The sequence below is a fragment of the Kogia breviceps genome, chromosome 11, assembly GCF_026419965.1.
Source record: "Kogia breviceps isolate mKogBre1 chromosome 11, mKogBre1 haplotype 1, whole genome shotgun sequence".
In the NCBI taxonomy this organism is placed as follows: Eukaryota; Metazoa; Chordata; class Mammalia; order Artiodactyla; family Physeteridae; genus Kogia; species Kogia breviceps.
In genome coordinates this window covers 34,261,665-34,289,641 of record NC_081320.1, presented here as the reverse complement: position 1 = coordinate 34,289,641, position 27,977 = coordinate 34,261,665, and the positions used below count along the sequence as shown (strand labels likewise).

The 27,977-nt window shown below is 42.3% G+C and overlaps 1 long non-coding RNA gene and 1 pseudogene across 6 annotated transcripts in view; both read right to left on the bottom strand.

Annotated features, from left to right (window-relative positions):
- LOC131765947 (uncharacterized) overlaps positions 1-27,977 on the bottom strand; it is a 111,944-nt gene that overhangs the window by 75,336 nt on the left and 8,631 nt on the right. For 2 of the 6 annotated variants that reach the window (XR_010835446.1, XR_010835450.1), the window contains exons 3-6: positions 26,024-26,215; positions 22,999-23,119; positions 17,119-17,319; positions 14,772-14,912 (exon numbers count right to left, since the gene is read on the bottom strand). This is a non-coding gene — a long non-coding RNA (uncharacterized lncRNA). The other 4 variants (XR_010835449.1, XR_010835447.1, XR_010835451.1 and 1 more) reach the window with 4 other exon arrangements.
- On the bottom strand, positions 3,364-7,674 carry LOC131765945 (serine/threonine-protein kinase MARK2 pseudogene; annotated as a pseudogene).

Sequence of the window (27,977 nt, the reverse complement as noted above, 5' to 3'; positions counted from 1 at the left end):
CCCCAAACTAAACCAGACCCCTGTGCTATATGTTTTTCTATTTCCGTGTCATTCTTCTGCACAGCTCTTACCACAATCTGCCTGTCTTGCCCACGTACTGGACCATCAGTTCCAGGAGAGCAAATCCACAGTTGGTGTGCTTATTAACAAGTTATCCCCAGCACTCAGCACACTGATTGCCCCATTGCACACTCTAAAAATATTTGTTAAATGAATGAATGAATGATTGAATAGCATAGTCCCTAGCAGATAATTGACCAATGATGCTGTCAACTGAAAATAACACACAACCTAAAAGTGGAGAGGTATGTTTTATTCGACAGACATTCTGAGCACTTCAAGCTTGGGACATAGCATCCCAGATAATGTTGAGAAACTGTTCTGAAGTGGCAAGGAGCGGATTGGGGAGCCACGATATATAGGAGATTTTGCAACAAAAGACCAGGTAGTTGGAACATGAAAAGATTACTGTTAATTAAAGAAAACCAGCTATCTCAAGTTAAGGAATTTAGCGCCTTTGTCTGTAGGGGAAGAAGCAAGAGTCTGGGCTCACTGAAATCATTCCTTTGATGTGCACCTCCACTGCCTGGGGCCAGTGTCCTGTGCTGTCTCATCCTGAGTCTCCTCCGGGTGGTGCACCGTCGGGGCAGCCATGTGATGGCTTGATGGCTGCAACATCCTTTGTTTACTGATATGGCAGGCAATATTTTAGCTCACAGTGGCAAAATTCACAGTAAAAACAAAGAAAAAAACAAACCAAGACAAAAACCAAACAGTAGTAGCACTTACTGAGCACAAACCTGTGAGGCAGACACTATTATCAACCTCATTTTACTGAGGAGGAATCGGAGGTGTACATAATGTTGTCCAGCTCACTGCTCTGTGCAAATGCCCACCCCGGATCCATGATCTGTGCCTTGGAGGAGAAGTGGGAGGCATGGTCACACGGTGAAACAAAGGAGATGCCTCGGAACACGTTCTTAGAAGAGCCGTGGGTACCGTAGGCACCTTGACCTGTCTTCCAGTGCTGCAGGCACCTTGACTCTGGCATGAGCTCTTCCTATCCTTCAAAGGAAGAGCTTGTGCAAGAGTCATCTGTCCCTCAGGAAGCAGCAAACGGATGCTAGAATAACTAGGAGGGATTTGATCCAAGAAAACTGGTTTATGTCAATTCTTGATTCTCACAAAGTGAGAATTCACATTGGGAAGTTTATCCTTATTTATTAAGTACTCTCAAGCCTTTAGCCACTCCTAGAAAAAACAGAGTCATACACTTTCATACCTAGAAGAAACAGTAGAGATCATCTAACCCTAGATCCCTCTCCATCAGGGGTCCTTCACATTTCAGTGCCACGGAGCCCTCCGTAGTCTAGAGAAGCCTATGGCTCCCTTCTCAAACAAGGGTTTTAAATCTATAAAATAAAATATACTTGATTACAAAGGAAGCCAATTAATTATATTGAAATACAGTTACTGAAGGAGTTTTAAATGTGATGTAGTAGTAAATTTGCTTCTCTATTAACACACTAAATAATAGGATCTACTAGTACCATTGATTTTGAAATGGTGATGAATGTAATTGCTGTTTTGGATGCCTACCACAATTTTCATGTCATGTGAAAACAGCTATGATTTCTATTGGTAACAAAATCACAGGTATTGCTGCTACTCCTACTATATGTTGTGGCCTGCATTTTTACAACTGAAGGCAATACTCAATTGCCGTTAGAGCTTAGTGACAATGAAGATGTAATCCTTTTCCCATCCAAGTCCATGGTTCCCTTGGAGAACCATGGGGCTCAGGTTAGGAACCCCTACTCTGCAGCATCCTGGTGGCAGCTCGAACATCTTGAGTGACAGAGCACTCAATATCTCCAAGGTGTCCAGTTCCTAGTTCAGTCTCCTTTAATCATTATGAACTTTAGGGTGAGATAAATCTAGAAGCAGTCCCAGCTTTGCTGGCATGTTAGTCATGTGACCATAGCTATTTAACCCTGTGGACATCGGTGTCTTCATTGTAAGAATGGGAACAAGATGACAATTACATTAGAAAATATGCAAATGTCTCAGAGCACAAAGAGCACATAGGTGATTTTAGCAATATTTTCTTCCCTTTGGTTTCAGTGAGTTGAAACCCACCTTTTTGAAGTTTCCACCTAATTTTGCCCTAGCTCTCCTCTATGAAGCCACACAAGTCATGGCTCCTCACATACTTGAAGACGGCTCTATCCCGCCCCTCTTTTGGCTGTCTCCATGTGGTGATTCTGTTGCTTCTCTGAGTAAAAGCAACTCTGAGCATATGGCTGGGAGTTATCTGTGCTGCTGCCCATTCCCAGAGAGACGTGTGAGGGCCCTGAAACAGTCATCATGTTAGGATCGATTTTTCCTTTGGAAGGCACTTCCTGTAGGATCTGTCCTACCTGTCTTTACTAAGCTCCTGTACTTTTTTGTTTAGGTGGTTCACGGGCACGTGGTCAGAGTGCTCTGTGTCTTGCAGTGAAGGATTCCGCCGTCGGCAAGTGACCTGTAAGCACACGAGAGCCAATGGGACTGTGCAGGTGATGCCTCCGAGAGCATGTGCCCCCAGAGAGAGGCCTCTGGGAAGAAGACCCTGCCCAGTCACCCGTGTGTTCAAGGGCTTATTGAACCAGGGAACCAGGGAACGCTGACCAATCCAGTGTTTTGAAAGTATGATCATCTAGTATAATCATCCAGTCCCCGTGGTCAAACCCATGCATCAAAACAATGAAATTTAAAAAGAGACTTCCCTGGCAGTCCAGTGGTGAAGACTTCGCCTTCCAGTGCAGGGGGTGCGGGTTGGATCCCTTGTCGGGGACCAAGATCCCACATGCCTCGCGGCCAAAAATACCAAAACATAAAACAGAAGGAATATTGTAACAAGACTTTTAAAATGGTGCACATCAAAAAAATAAAATACACCCATGCATCAGGGCCCCTCCGCACGGGGGAAGAGGAGAGCCCAACTGCTGCGTGACAGTCATGAAACTCAGCTGCACAGGGACCTTACCACACCGCGCACAGGCTGGTTCACGGGACCTTCTTATCCTCTTAGGGGCCTCTCTGTTGTCATTAACACAGGCTGCAGGGACCAAAAGTTCCCCTCGGCCCTTCTGAAAATGTTCGGTAATGTTAGTGCAGGAAGGTATTTCACACTTTCTGCATTTCTGCCCTGCAGGGCAGCAGTTGTTGCTGTTGGGAGTCATTGTGCTAATTCTCTTAGGTCATTTTTCCCTTTTTGTTCTGATTAACTCCAAGCACTACATGGTTACACACTTGTCTAACTGGAAAATGCACAGCCCCAATTCTGTGCAGGGAAGACGCAAAGCAGAGTGTGATACATCCTTCTGGAGCATCAAGTTTATTAACTAGAATTGGAAGAACCAAGGAGTTCTTGGAACAAGAACTATCCGCCCCCTCCCCCACCAACATGGAAGACAGAAGACTGGGGGAGGGGAGACGTGCCACAGGAATGACACTCCAGTCTCTGAAGTTTCACCCAGGTGAGGGTTGAGGGGCAGACCTGCAGCCACCATGGCCTCTCAGTCGCCCTGGCTGCTCTGGACCATCCTCTGAGCTGGCCAGGGTCTTGGATACGATGCTTCTGAAAGCCGTGCAGAGAACACAGTCACCTTCCACTGGACCGGGTCCCAGGGAGCGCGGCGGCCTGACCTTCCTGCCTCGGTCACCCATGGGGTTCAGATGGGCTCACTTTATTACGACGCCTCTTGCTGGGCAGCTGGCAACAACCACCAAGATGCCTTTTTAAAAAGTTCCAGACTGTCCCAGCCACCCCTTGCTTTTTCTGGCTGTGGCCAAAGGGAATGGATGAGGACATACTCTCAGGCTGTGCAGCGTGGGAGGACCTTCCAGTGTTGGACACATGCAGGGGGCAGCTGGTTCCCGCTGGGGCTCCAGTCCTGCTGCTGGTGCAGGGGTACGCTCCAGGGCCACACTGGTGGGCTGGGCTGGGGGTGGCAGTCCTTGGGTCCAGGCTGGGTGGGGGACAGGCAGGCTCACTGGTCTTCTGCCCTGCCTGCTGGTCTTCCTGCTCTTGCATATTTTCTCCCTGGTGGAGCCGCCTGGTTTCCAGGGTGGACAACTCAGGGCTTGGAAAAGGCTCGAGTTCATTGCCACTGAGGTCCCCGGAGGAGAAGGGCCCTGCAGCTATGATGGAGGACCCCACCATTGGTTTCTTGGAGCTCACACTGCCTTCTCCTCCGTCCTGGATCTCGTCCCACATCGAGTCCAGAATCCTCCTCACTGTCACCTCCAGGTCCTCTTCACAGGGTGGCTGGAGTGGCTTCTTCTGGCCCATATTCACCCATGGGTGCTTCATGAGGTCAGGTAAGGTGCCTCTGTCACTGGGCTTGAGGGAGATCATTTTTTGTAATAAACTCCTTATCTCCACAGACAGGTAATTTGGAATGGGATATTGCCCTTTTAAGATTTGCTTCCGCAGCTCCTGCACGTCTTTTCCCACAAAGGGACTGGACCCAGTTACCATGTTGTAGAACACTACTCCCAGGCTCCACACGTCCGCCGCAGGGCCACTGTACCTCTGCCCCAGCAAGAGTTCCGGGGCAGCATACGCGACTGTGCCGCAGAACGTGTCCAGTTTCCTGCTGTCATCACACTTGTTGCTGAAGCCAAAGTCTGTGAGTTTTATATTCATGTTGGCATCAAAGAGGAGGTTCGGTGGCTTCAGGTCCCGGTGCACGATGCCCCTCTGGTGGCAGTGTTGCAGAGCAGAGACCAGCTGCTGGAACGGGCCTCGGGCCTGTGCCTCTGTCATACGGCCATGTATGTTCAAGTAGGTGTACATGTCCCCACCACTGAGGTACTCCATTATTAAGAACATTGTCTCCTCCGTGTCAATCACCCCCAGCAGTTTTACAATATTGGGGTGATTCAGAGCCTTCATACTGTGCACTTCCCGGAAAAGTCGCTGCTGGAAAGTTGAGAAGCTCCGACGCCTCTTTTTAATGACCTTTACAGCCACCTGTCTCCCGGTCAGAATGTGCCGGGCCAGCTTCACTTTAGCAAAGCTGCCTTCGCCAATGGTGTGAAGGATCTCATAATCATCAATATGAGCCTCCTTGTCAGCACAGTTGGCTGTGAGGCCCTGCATACTTGTGACCTAACTACACTGACTGACAGCACTAACTAGCAATGCTAACTATCCTAACTAACAACGCTAACTATGCTAACTGTGCCAACAGCGCTAACTACTACTAACTACACTAACTATGCTAATAAAGTATTAACTATACCAACTATGCTAACTATACCAACAATACTGACTATGCGAACTGTACTAATCTAGCAATACTAACTAAAATTAAGATAAAAATGAGAAAAAGAAGAAAGGAAGAAAGCAAAGCAGAAGAAATGGAAAAGAAACACCAAAAAATTGAGAAGAAAAAATTTAAAACTCTTAAGAAATAATACAGAGAGAAAAATAAAGAAAAATGAGAAAAAGGCAAAGAAGAGAGAAAAATAAAAAGGAGTAAAGAGGAAAAAAAATCAACAAAATGGCAGAAACAAGGAAAAAACAAGGTAACTGTGGGTCCAAGGCCGTCAGGTCACCAAAAGCAGCTTCCTGGGCTCTAAGGACCAAAAACCTGGTCCCAGCTGGGCTCCTATAGGGCTTCTGTGAAGTTCATAACAGTGGTGCACTGTGAGGTCAGAGCAAGAAATGGACCCATCAAAGCTGGGGATAAGCCACAGTGGTTTTCTCACTTTTTGAGTTCAAGGCCCCTTTACACTTAGGAAAAAGGATCCCAAAGAAATTTTTCTTTACTTGTGTTATTAGATATTGGTATTCACTTTGTTATAAATTAAAATCTGTAGGATACTTCAGTGGCCTTTTTATTTCTAGTTTGAAAATGTGTAATAATTTTAAAGACCTCGTAATGTCTACACTTGAAATATTCAATTCCTTTTCCTTAAATTCTGGTCTCAAAATATGTTACAACTTAACTGACTTCACAATACTATACAAAATGTTCTGTTGCATATGACCCGATAAGGTACGTTATGAAAGTCTATGAAGCTGAGAGAAGAATTGCCGGGAAGGTCATGAGCAGATTTCTCATCAGGAGCCTCGGAGGCCAGATGGCATGGCTCAATGTACTTGAAGTGTTGAAGGAAAGAAACCGTCAACAAAGAATCCTATATCTAGCAAAACTTTCCTTCGAAAATGAGGGAGAAATAAAGACGTTCTCAGTTAATCAAGAGTTGAGAGAGTTTTTAACCACCAGACCTGCCTGCCACAGGGAATTCTTCAGGTTGCAGTCAAGGACCCTGGACAGTAACTCAAAGCCTTATGAAGAAATAAAGACCTCTGGTAAAAGTAGATAGACGGGTAATGAGAAAAGCTAGTACTATCATAACTTTGGTTTGTAGCTCCACTTTTTGTTTTCTATTTGATTTAAGAGACTAATATATAATAAAACACACACACATACAAATCATCACCTTGTTTCTAATACTGTGTTTTTTAATTTGGGGGAAAAGTCTGATTGGTCTCTAAGATGAATGTATGTGTCTGACCTCAAGGATTGCATTTGGAAATCATAGTGTCTCTGTCTCCAGTACAAAGGTTAATAACCAAGGTCGGGTCCCTTTGAATGCAGCAGCTCAATAACAAGCCACAAGATAGATGGATTTGAGGCAATAGGGACAAGAGCAGACTTCAAGAAAAGGAGCAGAGGAACACTAGTAATATGTGCACAGAAGTCTCAGAACCGGTATTCCAAATACCACCTTGAATGCTATTATAATAAAAAATACCTGGGAAAAACTGCTTAAGAAATGTGTAGTAGACCCTGTCTTAGTCTGCAGGGCACCATAAGAGAAAACCATAGATTGGGTGCCTTAAACGGCAGAAATTTATGTTCTCCCAGTTCTAGAGGCTAGAAGTCCAAAATCAAGGTGCTGTCGGGGTTGGTTTGGGTCAGACTTCTCTTTCTGGGGTCAGACTTCTAACTACATCCTCACATGGCCTCTTCTCCATGCACACACACACAGAATTCTGGTGTCTCTTCCTCTTCTTATAAGGATACTATTCCTGTCAGATTAAGGCCCCACCCTTATGGCCTCATTTAACCTCTAACCTCCTTAGAGACCCTATCTCCAAATACAGTCACACTGGTGGTTAGAGCTTCAATATATAAATTTTGAGGGGATAGAAACGGGTCCATAACATTATGCCCTTTGGTCCCCCCAAAATTTACGTCCTTCTCATGTGCAAAATACACTCACCCCATCTCAATATCCCCAGAGGTCTTAACCCATTCCAACACCGAATCCAAGTCCAAAGCCTCATTAAATTTCACCTGATCAGGTATGGGTGAGAAATGACACATAAAATTAACCATCACAGAACCTATAAAGAAAACTGTAACACACTGTTGAAACACATAAGAGAAAAGTTGAACAGTCCATTCCTTTAAGTGAACTGAAACATGTAATTCCAATTCAGATTACAGTAGAATTCTTTTTTCGGAACTTAACAATAATTTTGACATTCATATGGGAGAATGAGTGAGGACAAGTAATTTTTAGAAAAGCGAATTACTAGAGGTATAGAAAGACTTTCCTTATCTGATGTCAAAGCATGCTGCAAAGCTGTTGTAGTAAAATAGTGCAGCATTAGTACAGGAATAGACGTGAGTCATGGAATATAATTAGAGTACAGAAACAAACCCATGTAAAATGAGTTTAAAGTTCAAAGGCAGCTCATCATAGAAGGAAGAATAGTTCAAAAAAAATAAATAGTATAAAACTACAGAAAGTTTTTTTTCCCAGACATTAAAGATCTAAATAAATGAAAAGACATCCTATATTTATGGATCAAAAGACTTAATATTATTCAGATGACAGCACTCCCCAAGCTGATCTACAGATTCAACACAATCCCTTTCAAAATCCCAGCTGCTTTGCAGAAATTGACAAGCTGATCCTAAAATTCATGTGGAAATATAAAGGACTCAGAATAGCCAGAACAATCTAGAAAAAGAACAAAGTTGGAGGGCTCAGACTTCTCAATTTCAAAACTTACTACAAAACTGTAATAATCATGAGAGTGTGGTACTAGCATAGCATAGACACATAGATTGATGAAAGAGAGTTGAAAGTTTGGAGATAAATCCATGTATCTGTGTCAACTGATTTTCTGCAAAGGTGACAAGACCATTCAATGGGGAAGGAATAATCTCCTCAACAAATGGTGCAGGACAACTGAATAGCCACATACAAAAGAATGAACTTGGATTCCTAGCCTACAACATATATAAAAAATTCAGTCAAAATTTATCAGAGACCTAAACTTAAGAGCTAAAACAATAAAGCTCCTGGAAGAAAATGTAGCCATAAATCTTCATGCTTTGGATTAGGAGATGGTTTCTTAGATATGACACCAAAACACAAGCTACAACAACAACAAAAATAAATTGGACCACATCAAAATTAAAAACTTTTTTTGCTACGAAGGACATGATCAAGAAAGTGGACAGCCCACAGAGTGGGAAAAAGTATTTTAAAATCATATATATGAAAGGGAACTTGTTTCTAAAATGTATAAAGAGGGCTTCCCTCGTGGCGCGGTGGTTGAGAATCCGCCTGCCGATGCAGGGGACACGGGTTCATGCCCTGATCCGGGAAGATCCCACATGCCGCAAAGCGGCTGGGTCCGTGAGCCATGGCTGCTGAGCCTGCGCGTCCGGAGCCTGTGCTCCGCAACGGGAGAGGCCACAACAGTGAGAGGCTCGCATACCACACACACACACACACAAATGTATAAAGAACACTCAAACTCAATAATAAAAACACAAATAAACTAATTAAAATATTGAAAAGGATCTGAATAGACGTTTCTCCAATAAAGACTTACAAATGGCCAATAAGAACAGGAAAAGATATTTAGCATCATTAGTCATTAGCGAAATGCTAATCACAAAGAGAGATAGTAGCAAGTGTTGATGAGGACATGGAGAAATTGGAACCTTAATACTTTGCAAACGGGAATGTAAAATGGTCTAGCCACTTTGGAAAACAGTCTGACAGTTCTTCAAAAGGTTCAATGTATGGGTTACCATATGACCCAGTAATTCTACTCCTAGGTATGTAACGAAGAGAAACGAAAACAGGTTCACACAAAAACTTGTATGTGAATGTTCATAGCAGCATTATTTATAAGAACCAAAAAGTGGGAATAACTCAAATCAAACCCATAATAAAACTTCAGAAATTGGAAATAACTGACCGATAGATAAATGTGGTATATTTGTACAATGGAATATCATCTGGCCATTAAAAAGAATAAAGTACTAATATGTATTACAAGGTGATGAACCTTAAAGACATTATGGTCAGGGAGGGAAGGCAGATACAAAAGACCACATATTGTATGATTCTCTTCATACGAAGTGTCTACAATAGGTAAATCTCTAGAGAAAAAAGTAGCTCAAGAGTTAGTTGTCTAGGCCTGAGGGGGAGAGGCCATGGGAGGAATTGGGAGTAGATGCTAAAGGGGACAGGGTTTCTTTTGGGGATGGTGATAATGTCTTAAAATTGATTGTGGTGATGGTTGCACAACTCTAAAAACCATTCAATTGTATACATTAAACAGTGACTTGTACAGTATGTGAATTATATCACAATAATGTTAGGAAAAAAAAGAGACTGTATGAGGGAAATTGGTCAACTAATGTAAGAAAAAAAAGTAAAATGAGAGCCCAAACTCACATACATCACGCTCATCAGAATAAATTCTGACTTGATTAAAGTGCTCAGTGGAAAAGTAATTAAACTGGACTGGACAGGAAAGACCTTTTCAAGCATAAAACAAATTACAAGAAAAATTAATAGGTGTTATGAGTACAGAAAAATTTAAGAACTGCATGTCAAAATATGTTTTTTCTGTAATTGAACTCACCTCAACACAGAGCCTTCATTTTTGCTCTGAGCAGGAAAACCCAAACCTGCCCATGGCTTATGGTTTTAAGCACAGTCATTTCTGAACCTAAGCCTGGTCAATTACAGACAGATTGGCCCTGTCCTTTCCCCTTCTGCCCACACGTGGTCTAAGTTTCTGCGGGAAAAGAGGAGGAAAGGAAACTTCTGGCTCTGAAGGAGGCCTGTCTGGTCCTTAGAGCTGGGCTTCCATCCTCCCTAACTTCCCTTGGGGACAGCTGACCCCCTGTAGCTAGTCCTTAGCAATGCCGCCACAGCACATGGTTTTGGAACCCCAGAATGAATGAGCTCACAACGTTGTTTATACTGCATTGTGCTTTTGTTCCAGTGTCCTGGACGTTGCCTGGGTCGAGCTGTGAGGATGCAGCAGCAGCATCATATAATTTGTCAACACCTCAACTGTTCTGAGTCCGGCTGTGATGACAGGAGGTACCGGCCCGGCCCTAGGGCAGCACACAACCTCTGCCACCTCAGTAGTGACTATGATCGCCTGAAAGTGGCATCATCTGTCCTCTGTACCACCTCTCATAATGGACAGTTACTACTAAATTATGATTTCTCATGGTGCCATCCTCAATAGTATGTATTATACCAAAATACGCATTAACATGTACTATTTATCATTACAAATTATTTGGATGTTCAACATACAGAGACACCCCAAAGAGAAAGGAAAAAGTAGCATTGAGAATAGACAGGTATCTTTCCCTCTATATACAAAGCTGATGAAGCCTAATAATATTTCATTTAGGTTTACAGATTAAATCTGTAACCTAGTGTTTTCAATGAACTATTTTATTCCTTTGTTTAGAAACTGTTTGATTAGGACGTTGGCACAGAATAACGTCCAACGTTATTAGCAGAGAATAAAATTTACTTTAGCAGAGAATAAAATTAACATTTATCTCGTTAAGGGGCTTACACAAGAAAAAAAATGCTTCCCTCTTTTATAGAAGTCTGAGCTGACAGATTATTTAGGGATAGAAGAACTTTGTTCCCTGAGGTCACTCAGAGGTCACCCAGACCCCTTCGGTCTGGCGACTCCACCACCCCAGAGGAGCGTGCTCCAGCCAGAGAAAGTGAGGAGAAAGCCAAGAGGGAACACTAATGGGGAAATTTGGAGTTCTACCACTCTATTCTTGTGTAACCTTGGACTACCTAACCTCCTGATCTGCACAGTGGGGTGTCCATGTGAAATTCTGGTTTGGAGGTTTGTTTGGTTTTTTTTTTAATTGAAGTAGAGTTGATTTACAATGTTGTGTTATTTTCTGCTGTACAACGAAGTGATTCAGTTATACACATACACATTCTTTTTTAAAAATATTCTTTTCCATTATGGCTTACCATAGAGTATTGAATATAGTTCTCTGTGCTATCCAGTAGGACCTTACTGTCTATCCATTATATATACAAACGTACATCGGCTCACCCCAGCCTTCTACTCCATCCCTCCCCCAGCCTCCTCCCCCTTGGCAACCACCAGTCTATTCTCTTATGTCTGTAATTCTGTTTCTGTTTCATAGACAGGTTCATCTGTGTCATATTTTAGATTTCACACATAAGTGATATCGTATGGTATTTGTCTTTCTCTTTCTGACTTAACTTCACTTAGTATGATAATCTCTAGTTTCATCCATGTTGCTGCAAATGGCATTATTTCATTCTTTCATATGGCTGTGTAGTTTTCCATTGTATATAGGTACCACATCTTCTTTATCCATTCATCTGTTAGTGGACATTTAGGTTGTTACATGTCTTGGCTATTGTGAATAGTGATGCCCTGAACATAGGGGTGCATGTATCTTTTTGAATTATAGTTTTCTCCGGATATATGCCTGGGAGTGGGATTGCTGGATCATATGGTAATTCTAATTTTAGTTTTCTGAGGAACCTCCATACTGTCTTCCACAATGGCTGCACCACCTCACATTCCCACGAACAGTGTAAGAGGGTTCCCTTTTCTCTGCACCCTCTCCAGCATTTGTTATTTGTAGACGTTTTAATGATGGCCATCCTGACTGGTGTGAGGTGGAACCTCGTTATAGTTTTTATTTGCATTTCTCTAATAATTAGCAATGTTGAGCATCTTTTCATGTGCCTATTGGCTATCTGTATTTCTTCTTCTGACATATGTCTATTTAGGTCTTCTGCCCATTTTTGGATAGGGTTGTCTTGTTTTTTGTTGTTGTTGTTGAGTTGTATGAGCTGGTTGTATATCTTGGAGATCAAGCCTTTGTCGGTCACATCATCTGCAAGTATTTTCTCCCAGTCTGTAGGTTATCTTGTTTGCGGGAAGTTTTGATTAATTGGTTTAGTGTGAAGCACTTAAGCAGCCTGGGTCATAGAAGATGCTCACTCTACGGCTCTTCCTTCCTCCTCCACATCCTGAGTATTGCTGGAGAAAATGAGATGACCTTGACAATTGGCTCTGTTTCTACTTTGAGCCTTCAGTACGGTTTGACAATGTAGGGTCAGCTGCATTTCCTATTCCCAAAACAATTCCAGCCAGAACCATTCTCCTCGAATGGAAAATGTTTGGAACAGCTGCCCTTATTCTCAACAGAAAACCCAGTTTCCAATTTTGTTCGGAAGATGGGAGACCACACACAGATTGATATGTATCATCCCAGATGTTTTACTTTGCACGCTCAAAGATATATTTATATTACAAACACCTACGTGGTTTGAGCTTTCTTTACAACATACTGGCTATATTTTTCTGAAACTTGTTTTTTCTACTTATCAATACATTATAGACCTTTTTCCCATCCGAGTACATGAGTCACTTTATTCTTTTGAATTGCTGTACTTGAATTACCTCACTCCATTGCTAATGGACATTTGATTGTTCCAGTTGTTTCCCTATTACAAACAAATGCTGCGGTGAACATCCCGGAACATCTTTATGCACAAAGGGTAATATTCTTATGGGATAAATTTTAGATATGGACTTGAATTGACAGTAATGCTCATTTGGATACTACTAAATTACCATCAAAATGTCTATACCAACAATATATGAGAGTCCCCCTTTTAATCAACTTTATATAGGTTTTCAATATTTAAAAAATTTTGCCAATCTGATGGATGAAAAAATATATCTTATTGTAATTTGTGCTTTTCTGGTTACTTTTGGCTCTTTGTATTTTTTTCTCCAACCCATCCACTTTTTTCCATCTTTACCACCATCACCCTTGGCCAAGCCATCCAACTGGTCTCCCTTCATCCATCCATGCTCCTTTCCAACCCAGTCTCCCTACTGCAGCCAGAGTAATCTTTTCCAAAATGCAAATCTGATCATACCACCACCACACCCCGTCTCCCTGCTCGATTAACATCACTTTAGAGGCTTCACTTGCTCTTAGAGAAAAGGTTGACTAAAATCCACAATGTGCCCTATAAAATATTGCAAGGTCAAGTCCTACTTCCCTGCACAGCCTCATTCGAGACCTCACTCTGTCTCACTCTTTGTGTTCCAGCCACTGTCCTTCTTTCAGTCCCTTGGATATGCCATGAACTTTCCAACCAACACAAGAAGCAAGAAATAGAGAGGATAAAAGGCACGGAAGGATCTATCAGGAGGATATCTGATTAAGTGGGATTTTAGAGAAAGAGATATGGAAATGAAGTGAAAGGGCAGACATAAAAGAAGTAATAGAAGAAAAATTCCTAGACCCTGAAGGGGGAAAAGAGTCAAGTTGCCTTTCATTTTCTCTATGGTTTCTGCTTCCTCCAGGGTTGGCTGTTCAGCTTTTAGTACTAGTGTCCTAGTACTTTTCTTTCATGCTGTTAGTTTTCCCCAAATATCTGGTGGTTTATGGAAGAAGGACTAGGTTAGTTGAGAGAGCTTCTGTGGGTTTCTTTTGCAGTTTTCTGGCCTCATTTTCCCCCACAGACCTCTTCTGCTGACTGGGCATGCTTCCTGTGGGCTCGCTGAAGGTAGGTGAGGTACTAGATCTCACTTTACAATGCAGTGGGCTGGCTGGAGACCCCCAGTTGCCATAGTAGGGCCTCAGTAAATATTAGAGGGTGTGTTACAAGGAGTAACATTATTAGTGGCCACTGGTAGAGAATCAGTGGTGAGCAGGCCATCTGCTAGCCTCTATTATTGGCCCTGGGAAGGGTTTGGGAGGTGTGGCTTCCACTGAAAAGAGTTATAAAGGGAGTGAGAATTATCAGGGTAAACTAGCCCACATTATGGCAAGAAGACAACACAGGGATCTGAGGACGTGCTGGAGGACCTAGAGAGTTTGTTCCCCAAAGAGGTAATTCCTAACCTCTGCCATGAGTCAGAATTCCCTGGGAAGTGTCTTGAAAGATTCTTGGGCCTCAAGTGGCCCTTAATGAATAAGAATCTTTCAGAGGGAGTGGAACCTGGCAATCTATATCTCTTTTGTTCGTTTGTTTATGTTTTCTTTTGTTTTTAATTCTTTCATAATCTACATTTTGTTAAAGCTGCCCACATACCTCTGATAGTAAGCCAGACTTGAAATCTACTGCCCTACAGAATCAGTAGTTCTATCTTGCTGATGATGAAAAGGGTTATTTGAGGTAGGAACAGAGCTGGACTGAATAGGCATGAGAAATTGAGAAAGACTAGTAGAAACAGGGTTACCTTATGATTTCTGCTGCCATGTCTACTTTCATGTTTTACACAGAAAAACACGAGTTCCAATTGTGTGCACAGTGTTGGTGCCCAGACTGTGTCCCCCTAGCTCCGGCCTCCCCATCCCCATCCCTGCCCGGAAGGAGGGGACACTCTCTGCTGGACTGACCTTGCACTCTTTCGCTGCATCCTCAATGACCAGCCTCCTGAGTTTCAGCATCTGCCTTGGTCTCTAGCTCCTTGTGCCTCTCTCATCTTTCATGTTTAGGAAGCTACATAGTTTCTTCTGACTTCCCACCGGCCCTGTCTTCTAACAAAGCAGAAAAAGAGGCTGTATTAGTTAAGGTCCTTTAGGCTGGAAACAACAAAAGTCAACTTGGAATTAGTTATACAAAGAGGGTGGGAAATATCTTATTAAGATAGGACCACCATTCTCACATAGAACAATTTGGCATCTTATCAAACGTTTTCTTTGAGTATTCTTGGACTATTTCTTCAACTGTTCTCAGTAGAAAAGCTGATCTCTGCATAGGGGATGGCTGAAGAGTACTCAGTCTCTGCCCTCTTGTCCAAAGCAACTCAACTTCTCGCCCCCCTGAGGTTCATACCCACTGGAGAAAACAAAAACCCTGCAGTTAAGCGGACACCCTCATCCCTTTTCCTCTTACAAGTCTTATCAACAGCTTGATGGGACAGTATTAAGTAAACCCTTTAATAGAGTCTCCCCCTAACTGGCTAATCAAACTATTGCTTCCAACTATGTGTAATAGTCTCTTAGAGAAGTTCAGGTGATCAGAATTTTCTCCATCTAATTACATTTCCAGTGATGTTTCAACACTCCTTACGGATTATGTGCACTGATAGGGAGCCTTTTATAGGAACACAAAAATGTCTCGATCCAAAGGGATAATGCCGTGACACCTCAGGAAGGACTGTAACCAAGAAATGAGGAGGAGTTATTTCTCCTCTCAGCTCTGCAGCTCCGTGTGTGTCTGCTTCACTCTTTGTTCTTTCTGAATGTTATTTTACTGTACTTCTCTGGCCCATGTGGCAGAGTATGGCCACCACTACTCCAGCCTTCAGGTTTATATGTCTTGTTCCAGCAACTTCCAGATTCCTGGGAGAAAGACAGTGATTGAACTAGCTCAGGTTAGGGTCCTCTTCCAGTCATCTTAGGGGACGGTGAGACATTCTCATGTGGTACAAATACATCAGTTCCAGGAGCCCTGCCTTAGGGAACAAGAGCAGATACCCCAAAGTGGGTGCACTAAGGTGGCTCACCATCCAGGGTAAATGTCTTTTCAAAAATCAGAGGGCATTCAACAGGCACATGAAAAGATGCTGAACATCACTAATCATCAGGGAAATGCAGATCAAAACCAGAATGAAGTATCACCTCACACCTGTCAGAATATCTGTTGTCAAAAAGACAACAAGTAATAAATGTTGCTGAGGATGGGAAAAGCCAACACTTGTACACTGTGAGTGGGAATGTCAATTAGTGCAGCCGCTATGGAAAACAGTATGGAGACTCCTTAACAAGCTAACAAGAGAACTACCAGATGATATAGCAATTCCACTCCTGGGTATAAATCTGAAGAAAATGAAAACATAAATTCAAAAAGATATAGGGACCCCAATTTTCAGAGCAGTATTATTTATAATAGCCAAGATATGGAAACAACCTAAGTAACCATCAACAGATGAATGGATAAAGGAGATGTGGTACATATACAGTGAAATATTACTCAGCTATAAAAAATGAGATTTTGCCATTTGCAGCAACATGGATAGACCTGGAGTGTATATATGCTTAGGGAAGCAAGTCAGACAGAGAAAGACAAATATCATATGCTGTCACTTATATGTGGAATCTCAAAAATAAAACAAATGACTCTAACAGAAACAGACTCATAGATTCAGAGACAAACTAGTGGTTACCAGTGGGGGGAAAGTCATGGAGGAGGGGCAAGACAGGGCTAAGAGACTGAGAGGTGTCAACCAGTAGGTATAAAATAAGTAAGGTACAAGGATGTAATGCACAGCACAGGGAATATAGCCAGTATTTTATAATAACTTTAAATGGAGTATAAAGTATAAAAATATTGAATCACTACATTGTACACCTGAAGCTAATATAATATTGTAAATCAATGATACTTCAATTAAAAAAATTAAGTAGCTACTGTGTAGGGTAGTTGTGAGGATTAAAGGAGTCAATCTATGTAAAGTATTCGGAAAATTCTCTGGCACATGGTTGTCAAATAAATATACACATACAGTGGACCCTTGTTGACAACAACAAAACAGAGGGCATTACTTTCTGTTCTGTCTTAAAGGAGAAGGAGGCTAGAGGTAGACCCCTCTTCCCAAAAGGTCTTTGTTAGCTCTCACCACGAGTTAAGAGTGTGTCCTAAATGTAAACTAGAGCACTCCTCTTAGCAGAGAAGATTGCTCACAAACAAATTCATACTCATACCAGAATCTATTTCAAGTGCTTATTTAACAGAGCTTACAGTTTGTTAACAAATGTGTCATTCTTCTCTTCCTTGCCTAAATCGATCTGCTCCAGCTCATCAGGAGACTGTGTCTTTTGAGGTGCGTGCCTTGATGTGGTGCTGGAGGCTCATGGAAACACGTGGTTTGCTCGCCTCTACTGAGGTTGTGATTCCTCCACCACTTTGCTTAGTCAGCCAGGAGCAATGCAGATGAGTTTCCTGTTGAATAAGGTCCGAATTGTCAAGCCTTTGCTATACGGAAAGTACAGTACAGTAAAAGGCTTGATCCCAGCAAGAAGTGACACCCCACTTTCTCCTGTTGTCCACTTTTTTGTTTGTTTTTCTCATTTCAGACCCACCTTTTGGAGGAACTGCTCGTCGGGGGCTTGTGACGCATGTTGGCGCGCAGGCCCTTGGAGACCCTGTACGTCAGCCTGTGGTCAGAGCTTCCAGTCTCGGAAGGTGGACTGTGTCCACACGAGGAGCTGCAAGACGGTGGCTGAGAGATGCCGCGAACCGGGGAAGAAACCCTCTTCCTGGCGGCACTGCCTGGGGCCTTCCTGTGATAGTACGTACCCCTCTCAGGTACCGTGACCACCCCGAAGCCTTGTGCAAACCGGACCGCATGGAGCCAACCTTGTCAGGGTCTCGCCCACAGGGCTGTTCTGAACGGATGTGGTATCTTGGGACATCAGGAGATTAGCTGCTTTGATGTGAATGCAACTTAGAGTTCTTTAGAGAAAAAAAATAGTTGCCTGAGTAGGGTGGTCGGTGGCCTTCTAACGAGCACCGGGAGCCTCTCCACAGCCTCTTTCTGCTTTGGAGTTTCAGCCCCTCAGACGAGGCTTCCTTGGATGGGATTGGGCAGGTGTGTAAATGCCCTGAAGTTATGTGGAAATGGAATCATATATAGTTTTCTAGGGAGAGGTCTATAGCTTTGATAAGTTTTCCCTGGGGTTCATGACACCCCAGAAGCTAGTGCTGTTGTCAGCACTGGGAGGAAGAGGTGGCCTGAAGGGCTGTGACGTCCCCGGAGGGCATCAAGAAGCCACTTGGCCCAGCTAAGAAGTGAGTCCAGGGCACTTCTGACTCCAGTGCCAAGCAGTGGCCCTAACCCAAGCTTAGCTTCTTTGCTTCCCTCTGTGATCTCAGTTTCCCGCTTTTCATAAAATCAAGCATGTTTTTAAACTAGGTCTCTAATGTGCTATGTGTTAAATGGATATATATATATATGTATTTTTTTGCAAGAGGCTGCACAGACACAACTCACTACTGTACGTTTGTAAAGCATCTTAATTTGTGTTCATTAGACCTCTACAAACAAAGGTGCTGTCAGTCATGTCAAGAAGGATAAAATTAAAAAAAAAAAAAAGAAAAAAAGAAAGAAGGATAAAACTTTGCAGGGGGGTCCTAATGCCGCTGTGAAGATGAAACAAAATGTAAAAGCTCTCTTCCCCATGTAGCTGGCACAAAAACATGTATTTCTTTACAAAAAAACCCTCTAGAGTCTACAATCAGAAGATGCAAAATCACCACTGTTAAAATTTGGGACTGTCATTTCCTCATGGCCGGTTTTTAATTGAAACTCTTTTAAATGATATGTTCCAGGACTAACATAAAATACTGTAGCAGGCACACCATTGCACGTGGGACCTCGTCATGTCCTTCTAATCAGGAAATCACCAAGATCACCTGTGCATTGTCATGAGCTGCTTCTTCCTGTGATTTTTTTTTTTAACATCTTTATTGGAGTATAATTGCTTTACAATGGTGTGTTAGTTTCTGCTTTACAACAAAGTGAATCAGTTATACTTAAACATATGTTCCCTTATCTCTTCCCTCTTGTGTCTCCCTCCCTCCCACTCTCCCTATTCCACCCCTCTAGGTGGTCACAAAGCACGGAGCTGATCTCCCTGTGCCATGCGGCTGCTTCCCACTAGCTATCCACCCTACATTTGGTAGTATATACATGTCCATGTCACTCTCTCACTTCGTCACAGCTTACCCTTCCTCATCTCCATATCCTCAAGTCCATGCTCTAGTAGGTCTGTGTTTATAGACTATTACAGAGTATGACATCCTGAAGGCTTGAGAAACACGGCAACTGATGACTTCTCTCAGTTGTAGGGTTGCAACAGGCTTATAAGGCATTTACATTTTAGAAGCTCTGGCCAGTAGTTGTTAAGATGTTGGCTCTAATGGCATTTTTATGGACCCTTACGTTTAGTCTGTGAAAAGGAGACAATCGCTCTGGACAGGCTTGTGACCCTGACTGATCCAGGCATCCTGGGGGAATGGCATCTTGTCCTTGCTCTCAGAGAACTTAGGGAAGAAAACACAGAGGAAACATTGCTGCCATTTTCACAACTACGGAAATGGATCTGTGACCAAATGCGGCATCTTGGAAATTAAAGGAGAGGGAAAGTTAACCTCTTCTACTGATTTTGAAGTATATTCAAAGCGTTCTTTTAAGAGCTGTGAATGAGACTTTTCTCAGCACTATTCTCTTGCACACAAACAGAAAAATCAAAGCCTTGTTAGACCTAATTTATGCATAAGATAGAATTCCTAAGGATTTTTATTTTGGAAAAATTATGAGAAAGTAATCTAACAATGAAACATGATAGCTGAAAAGAGCTGTTTATAGTAAATAATTGTTTTAATTTGAACCGATTTTTCAGTAAATCCGAAGTGAATTAGGGTTAGGCTGGAAGGTACAGTTAGGATGAGGAGTTAGAGTTAGGATTTGTTGAATAAGTTTAGGGTTCATTTTAGTTTTAGCCTTGGGTCAGGTGAGAAAAATGGAGGTTAAGTTATTGTTAAGGCTAGAGTTGGCTTTATGGCTTAGGGTTAGGCCAGAATTGGTTTGGGTTTGGATCGTGCCAATGCTGGCATTAGTGATGGCATCAGGGTGGAGGTAAAGTTTGGAGAAGATGTTGCTGCTGAAGGCATTGGGAGTAGTATTTAATTGTAAGTTCTAAAGCTGATTTGGTTAGGGGGCTCTTACCTTAACATTCTACCAGTTATGGCTTTAGATGGCACACAACCCCAAATAAGTGGTCATACTTCTTTACTCGGGGTCCCAGCTGCCTGTGCACATGTTGCCTATAGCCTGTCGGCAGCAAAGTTACCCGAAGCAGGTGTGCTGGCCCTAGTCCGCAGTCACTCATAAGTGAGCAGTGCGTTCTGGCTTTGGATTTGTCTGTGGACAAGCTTGCTGAGTCTCTCTGCCATATCCTGAGCACCAGGTCTCTTGTTCGTTAACTGCAGCCTCACTGACACTGGGATGGACGCTACTGTACGTGGAGGGTTTGGTGGTTGGGAATGGGGGCGGGAACGTGACGAGGTCACACCAGCCTGTGAGTTGTTCATCGCAATCACACTTGATTGTTGAAGGCTTTTTAAATTAAAAGAGAGATCATTTGTACAATACTCTTTGTATATATTTATTATATGACTCAAAGGTGCAATATTTTATTTTGTACAGTATGTAATAAAGACAGGGGATATGCATTTTTCTTATTAACAACATCTCTTATTAAACTGCTTCACTTTGTATTTAAAGTTGCTATTTTTCATTTGCTGTTGTACCTTTTGTCTCGTTATCATTCAAATGACTTTCCTGTGTACTGTATTTTACTACTGTTTCTATCACCTAAGAGTTAGTGTTTCTCTTTTATGATCCTGACTAGGAATTCAGAAATAAATGTACTTTGATTATTCAGCGGCATCCTTACAAAGGCAGGTGACTTATCTGCATTCAGGTTGTGGTGGCCTTGGGTATGGTCCCCTTGGCTGCCTCTCCGAGTCCAGGAGCAACCCTGCTGGGCTCAGTGCCCTGGGCTGTCTTTGGGGTGTGGGTTACAGGATTCAGAGCGGATCACACAGAGATTCACTCTCACTGCCTCATCCCAGTCATTTACTTCATGTGAATCACACCTAAAAGAATGTCAAGGGCAGGAAAGAGTGGCCAGAAGTTCCAAACGGGCAGCCTGAAGCAGGTACGGAAGTGGGTGGTAGCTGGGAGAGCAGGAGCAGAAGGCGCTCACCCACCTTGAGTTTTGGCTGTTGTGAGGAGGTTAGGGATGGATTTGAGATGTCTGCACACAGACACTTTTTAGCAGCGGTTGGTGAGTAACCGCTTTTAATAGCTTCCTTCTCTTATACAGTTGTGGGTTTGAACTGCTTGCATCCGCTTACACACAGATTTCTATGACTAGTAAATACTGCACTATCCAAGGTTGGTTGAATATGTGGATGTGGAACCTCGGATACGGAGGAACTGAATATACGGAGGGCCAACTACACATATACGTGGATTTTCCATGGCGGGGAAGGGTGGCGCCCCAACTCCCACATTGTGCAAGGGTCAAGTGTATAGTGCTTCAAGATGAGCAGTGAGTCTTTCTAGAAAACATTCATGGTGCTGGAATTGAAATTCCCCTTCATTTGCTACAGGCCTTGGAGTTTCCAAGGTCACTTGATGAAGACAAAAATCAACCATTTTACAGTAACTTGTAAGACTGTGTTAGCCTAATGAGGCTGAGCCACACAGAAGATAAGTAATGGGACACCTCAGAGATCTCAACAGTGTACTACTTCCTTCTTTCCTTTTCTTTCTTTCCTTCCTTCTGTCCTTTCCTCCTTTTCTCCTTGACTCTTTCCCTCTTTCCCCTTCCTTCCCTCCCTCCCTCCCTTCCTTCCTTCTCTAAAGCCTACATAGGTTACAAGCAGTGGACAGCATTATCGGGACAGTGGAAAAGTTACAACTTTATTTCCAACTCAGATAAATTTTTCTAGGAAATCCCCTCTATTTTCTTGGCAGTTTGAAATACTTTGTAATCTTTAGTAACTCCGCAAGGACACCGAAAAAAGTCCACATTTTACAATCTAAACACTAATGTAAGGCTTGGGTCCTCTCTCATGTACAGTGTGATGAAATCCCAAATATTCTGGCTTTTACATATCAACATTTTGGGATTTTACCATTTTTCCACTATTGTCCTTTATTCTGCCCAAGGTCTAATCCAGGATCCCACATTGTGTTTTGTTGCCTTGCCTCTCTAGCCTCCTCCAATCTGTGATGCTTCCTCAATTTCTTCTTGTCTTTCATGATCTTGACGCTTTTGACCATGACACTGGCTACAGGTTTTGTAGAATGTCCCTCAATCTGGGGTTATCTAGTGTTTTCTCAAGATTAGAGTGAGGTTATGCATTATTGCCCTTCTTAATACATACTAACAGGGGGAACAATATGTCAATAAGTCCTATTACTAGTGACTTGATCCTTGGTTCAGGTAGTTTCTGCCAAGTTTCCTGTCTATTAAGTTACTATTTTTCTCTTTGTAATAAATAAATACTTATTTTAGAGACAATACTTTGACACTGTACAAATATTCTGCTTCTTCTTAAAATACTATCCCTTAATGTTAGCATCCACCGTGGATTGTGCCTACAACAATTATTACGAAGTTGTTCTAATCGTGACCTTCTATTTTCTTCGTTCCTTCTACTTCTGCTAATTGGAATCCTTTGGAAGGGAAGAGTTGTCCCTTCTTCCCCATTTATGCACTTTATGTATATCCATATAGACTCCAGGGGATGCATATATATCTATATATCTAGATATAGTTATAGATATCTATAGATATCTATATCTAGATATCTGTATCTAGATATATATTTAGGGGTTGAAATCCAACACTATCATTATTTTGTTGCTCAAAGCAGTCTAGCTTTGGCCATTGGGAGGGTTAAAAGGTTGACTGCGTATACACTAATCCTTGAATACGCGTGCATGTGCACGCACACACACAATTTTTTTTTCCTGTATCTATGCATTCATACTGAAACCTTGAATGCCATTCCAGCACATAGGGTCATTATTATAGTCCATACCTTTTTCTTGTTTGTCAACTTCTTTCTCTGACAGGGAGAAGCCTGGCTTTCATTATCTGCAATATATTTTCTTGGTTTGACCTTATTATACATGTAGTTTCAGAGCTGCTAACACATACCCCTGTGAAAGCAAAACAAGAAATTACCAACTAGAGTACAGTATTTGTATAGTATTCTTTTTGTCTACTGCCTTATGGTGTCCAGTGAGAACCCACTTCCAGAGTGACTTAGGTCATCCCATTCCTTCCCACCCCCTGCAGTTTGGTTATGCGATTCATTCGCAGTACAGTCATCCTCATTTATCACAGTCTGCATTCCTCCTTGCAGTCTCCCCACCTCCTGGTGATGGTTTTTATAATTTTACATGCAGTCAAATTGCCTCTGTGGTTTACAGTTCTAAGAGTTTTGACAAATTCAGAGTTGTTTGTCGACCAGCACAGTTTCTTACATAACGGTTCCATCACCTCGCAGATTCCCTTATCTTGATTCTTGGTGGTCAATAATTTCTCCACCCCCCACCCCCTGGCATTTATTTATTTTCTGTCCATATAATTTTACCTTTTCCAGAGTTTCATGCGAGTGGGATCATACATTATGTGGCCTTTGAGGCTTCTTTCACTGACCAAAAGACATTTAAGATTCATGCATGATATTGGGTGAATCAATAGTTTGTTCCTTGAATTGGCTTGGTATGGGTATACTATAGAGGTGTATCATTTTTCCAGTTAAAAGACCTAGGGGTTGTTTCCAGCGTGGGGTGATTATGAATAAAATTCTATAAACATTCACATACAGGCTTTTATGTAAAACTAAGTTTTCATTCTTCTTTGATAAATACCAAGGAGTGGATTTGCTGGCTTACATGGTATGTGCATGTTTATAAGAAACTAGCAAACTGTTTTCCAAAGTGGCTGTTCCCACTAACGACATACGAGTGTTCCAGTTGCTCCAAATCTGTGTCATTGGTCATTATAGTTCCATAATGGCTACAAATAAAGAAGAACTGATGGGGACATTGGAGGTGATGGAGAGATAGCCCTGGCAGCTATCAAACTGTGTGCCCTGTTGAAGGGGAGGATGGGGAGGGGCGACATTGGTGAAAGTCCTAGGTCTGTGACATGGGGTGAAACTCTACCCATCCATGTAAAACACCAATGAGTGGAGAGAGAAGAAAAGCTAAAGCCTTAACAAAATGGACGTTTCTTCATGTTTTATTGGACACTGTGACCCTTTGAAAGGTACATTATCAGCACTCTTTTTAAACAGCCTTTTTGAAGTTTGCTAACTTATGATGACAAGGTTCACCTTCCCCTTCTCTGATTAATGTTCTGAGGTCTCCTCTTCGCTTCATATTACCAGACTCCTCTCACACAGCGATTCTCAGACAGGGCCTTAGATAGTTTTGTATGAAAGGAAGTCTAAATCTGATGTATTCAGGGGCTGGGGTACGGGCTTCCCAACCTCTGACTGGTGAACACTCCCCTCCTTTCTTCCTGCCATGCAGTCTTTGTTTTTTTAATATTCTTTGTTTTTTAGAGCAGTTTTAGGTTCAGAACAAAATTGAGTGGAGAGTACAGAGAGTAACCCTGTACCTCCTGCCCCCACAGATGCACAGCCTGCCACTATTAATAGCCTGCACCAGAGGGTACATGTGTCACAATGGGTGACTTGACATTAACACAGCATAATCATTCACCCAAAGTCCACGGTTTACATCAGGGTGCACTCTTAGCGTTGTTGTCCCTGCAGGGTTTATAAACTACAAAGCCTTTCTGTCTCATTCTGTGCTCTCATTCTCCACAACAACGACATGCAGGGAGACAGGATGGAGATGGGATGGGGTGGGGGTGGAAATTTTGTCTCCAAATGCCCTCCTTCCTTCATCCGATTTATCCAAGTTTGGCTTAGTGGAAATTCATTCTAAATCTGGCAGATGGTTAAATAATAATATTACTAGTTTCCAGTGCTGTTAAAATGTTGTGTGACTCTGTGTGTGTGTTTGTGTGTGTGTGTATTATGTAGAGCTTAACCTGGAAAATACTTTATTCTTTAATCTTTTCCAGAGAAGATCTGTTGCAGAAATGATTTCATGAAAATTCATTTAATGATGCTCTATTAATATGACTAATATATCAAGTCAACATAATTTTCCCTAATTAGTACGAAAGTAAATAAAAACAAACTACTTCCACATAATGAAAAATATTTTAACCAAATGTTGATGGACTTGTTCTCAGTTAAGTATATATTTTGAAACAGTTCTAAAGCTACTAAAGACTAAAAAGATAAAATAAATCATATTATCCCATAATGCATCATTGATCAAAGAAAAAACACCCACTAAGAGTTTAATTCATTAGGAAAGTCTCAGCATTTATAATTGCAGTCTGTTCTTTCTACTTCACTTAATGGCACCATTCCTTCCCTCCTTCCCTTCTTGGCATTTCTCTTCACACTGGAGGAGGAGGAGGACATAATTGTGCCCATACCAAGCCTGATTCTTCTTCTGCATCGTGATTCTGGGAGCAGCAATTAGGTGCATAATTACCTGCGGTAACCGTGAAAATTTTCTTCAGAGCTGTCAGTCATTCCTTAAACTACTCTCGCAAGTGCTTTTCCCTTTTTGGAAGTACTGTCATTCGAAACACATTATTCCCCCCCATCCAAGCTCTCCATTCTCTGTAACAACTTCTAGGGTGCTTGTGAAGCTTTAGAGGGCAAGTCTCGTCTCAGAAATCATACTACTCGGAAGCTCGAAGCAGATTAGGTTATTTTACAGTCCTTGCTACAGGACAGAAAGTGAGTATTGAGTAGGTAATTCTCCTAATTTGAAAACAGAGAAACAGGTACGGAAAGAGACTGAGTGACTTATTAATAATCTCTGACATTTGGTTAGCACTTTTAGTTTACGCATTATGTTGTATCACATGACCTGATGCTCAGAGCAAAACTTCTGAGAGGTAGGCAGAGCACGTAATTCTTTTACAAATGAAGACACTGAGCCTCAAAGACAAGAGTCACTTACCTAGGATGGCACAAGTAGAAACTGGTGTCATTGAAACTTGAACACAGCTGCTTTGATTCCCAAGCCACAGAGCCTTTACTTGTCACACCACAATGCCTCTTTCTAACTTGAACACAGCGAGGAGCAGTGCAGCCATCTTGACACTGCCAACCAAAACTTGACTCAGGGTACACTATGCAGATGCCTTGAAATCTAAGGAAAAAAAATACTGTTTTCTTGAAAAAAGAATCCATGTATCATTTTCAATGAAAAGAATGCATGTATCATGCATGTATCATTTTCAATGGTGTTCTATTAGTCCTAAAGCACTTATAAATAACTCATATATGAATAACCCTATAATTGCCATAATTATAAACACATGTACAAATGATAGTAGATTGAGGCAACAAGCTACCAGAAAGTATGTTTGGATTAAAAGAGTTCGGATGGGAATGTACATTATGCAACTCTCAGAATGCATATTAAAGAACAATCTTGGTTAAAATATTAATACAAAATGGGTTTTAAAATCCTGATTTCCTGGGGCTTCCCTGGTCGTGCAGTGGCTGACAGTCTGTCTGCCAATGCAGGGGACAAGGGTTCGAGCCCTGGTCTGGGAAGATCCCACATGCCGCGGAGCAGCTGGGCCCATGAGCCACAACTACTGAGCCTGCACGTCTGGAGCCTGTGCTTCTCAACAACATAGGCCGCGACAGTGAGAGGCCCACACACCGCGATGAAGAGTGGCCCCCGCTCGCCGCAACTAGAGGAAGCCCGCGCACAGAAAAGAAGACCCAGTGCGGCCATAAATAAATAAATAAAATTTAAAAACAAAAATCCTGATTTCCTGTAACAAATTTTCTAAATCTCGTTTAAAAATTTAAAACATGATTTTTTTTCAGCTCTCATAAACATTTTTTTCTACCATAGAAAATTGGTTTTGCCCTTGGGAAACCAATGTTCTGTTAGTTAGCTTCCTTTTAAACATGATTTGATGATTAGAAGGTTCAGTCCTCTAGCCTACCATGCCCCCTAATGACTCAGCAGACATCCCGCAAGGAAAACCAGCCACACATCAGGGGTATTTACAGATTCCGGTTGGTCACACTGGCCTACATGTCAGGTGCTCCGCTGGTTTCCCTTCCCCTACGAGAGTCCCACTGCTGATGCTACCCTAATCTTCAGCCTTGGCCTAGACCTGACAAATGCTCCCAGAGAAGTACACAGTTGGCCATCTCAGCTCATCTAGGAAGGGCTCCCCTGTCTCTGTAATTTTAGTTCTTTGCTTCCATTAAAAAGAGATTTTTAAAAATTTATGTATGTTTTTAAGCTGTTTCAGTGGAAGTAATGGCTTTCTGCCATCTGCTATGTCCTATCTGGTAGCAGAACTGAAAAATTTTTACTGGCTACTAGAAAAACGTTAAGCGCCTCAGTCTGACAACCAAGACTTCACAATCTGATCTCAACCTACATTTTTGGAACTATACACCAATCTCTCAGATCCTGAAATTCTCTGGTTCCCACCATGTTTACTGAACAACCCTCTTATCTTTCTGGCTTTATGATTTTTTTGCTCACCTCATCCTAGCTTTTTGGATATCCCTCCTCTTTCTTTTTTTTTTTTTTTTTTTTTTGCGGTACGCGGGCCTCCCACTGCTATGGCCTCCCCCGCTGCAGAGCACAGGCTCCGGACGCTCAGGCTCAGCCGCCATGGCTCACGGGCCCAGCCGCTCCGCGGCACGCGGGATCCCCCCGGACCGGGGCACGAACCCGCGTACCCTGCACCGGCAGGCGGACTCCCAACCACTGCGCCACCAGGGAAGCCCCCTCCTCTTTCTATATATCAATACTTACTAGTCTGTGACGCATTCCCAGACTAGCCTGGAGTGATATCTTGCTTAGTCTGTTTGAAGTCCTAATTGTTCCGTTAATTTTCTAGTGAATTATTTGCCTCTTCTTGTGATACCTCATA